Here is a 1325-nt window from a genome sequence, read left to right on the forward strand (position 1 = left end):
GCACAGGGGACCATATTGGACACCGGGATTCGAACCAACCACCTTTGGTCCTGGATCGGCTGCTTGCAAGGCAAACACCGCTGTGCTATCTCTCCGGGCCCAGCAGAGGGAATTCTAAATACAAACAGAAAGAAGTCCTGCATCCTCTGCCCTTCCAGTGCAAAGGGAAAATCAGAGTAGCAAACACATGGTTGCCTCACAGAAGTTGAGGTCTTGAAATAGAGGACCTGTGTTTTAATAAATTTATTGCTTCCCAGGTGCCCATAAAACTTCCTGCTATTTCTTAAAATGGCCCATCCATTAACCTCATCTCATTGTGTATGTGGGCATGTATGATTAAGAGTGGAGATAATGGGCCCAGAGAGATAGCAAGCAGCGTTTGCCTTGCAAGCAGCCGATCCAGGACCAAAGGTGGTTGGTTCGAATCCCGGTGTCCAATATGGTCCCCCGTGCCTGCCAGGAGCTATTTCTGAGCAGACAGCCAGGAGTAACCCCTGAGCACCGCCAGGTGTGTCCCAAAAACAAAAACAAAAACAAAGAGTGGGGATAAATAACACATATGCAATAAACATGCATGATATTACATGCAAAGAAACATGTTTGTTTTTTAAGGCACAGGATTTTTCTCTCTTCCCGAAGAGATTTTTCTTCTCTTCCAGAAGGTGCTCTGTTGGCTAGCAGAGCTTCACAGAACTTCATCTCTCCTACGATGAGGCCCACTGGCTGCTAGCAAATCGCATCCAGTTTGAGCCCTGGTAGTGACAGGGCATTATCAAGGAAAGAATGCTAATGATTTTTCCACTAGCTGATTCCAAAAGCTTTGGCAGAGGGTGGCTCAGTTCACTGAACATTTATATAGCACCTTGATTAAAAGAGTTCAAAATAATAGTCTAAGTAACCGAATGATCTCATTTTGTAAACTGTGATTTTAAATATTAAAAACTAACTCCCTTCCCAAATCTCATGATTTGTTAAAAATAATTGCAAGGCAAATTTCAGAATCTTTCAAGAAGTAAATTTGTAAATGGTAATCATCTCTGGGTGATAGGACTAAAATTACTTTTTTTAATTACATTTTTTATTATTTAAATTTTCAACTTTTGGGGTTTTTTGGGGGGGCACACCCAGAAATGTTCAGGTTTTACACGTGGCTTTGCACTCAAGAATTACTTCTGACAGCGCTGCTGTGGCATCTTATGTGATGTCAGCAATTGAACTCAGGTCAACCATGTGCAAGGGATATACCCTGCCTGCTGAACACTATCAAATTTTTAATAGAAAAATATTAAAAGACTTTTAAAAGACCTTTAAAAAATGGGCATTGG

Source organism: Suncus etruscus, chromosome 15, assembly GCF_024139225.1.
Source record: "Suncus etruscus isolate mSunEtr1 chromosome 15, mSunEtr1.pri.cur, whole genome shotgun sequence".
In the NCBI taxonomy this organism is placed as follows: domain Eukaryota; kingdom Metazoa; phylum Chordata; class Mammalia; order Eulipotyphla; family Soricidae; genus Suncus; species Suncus etruscus.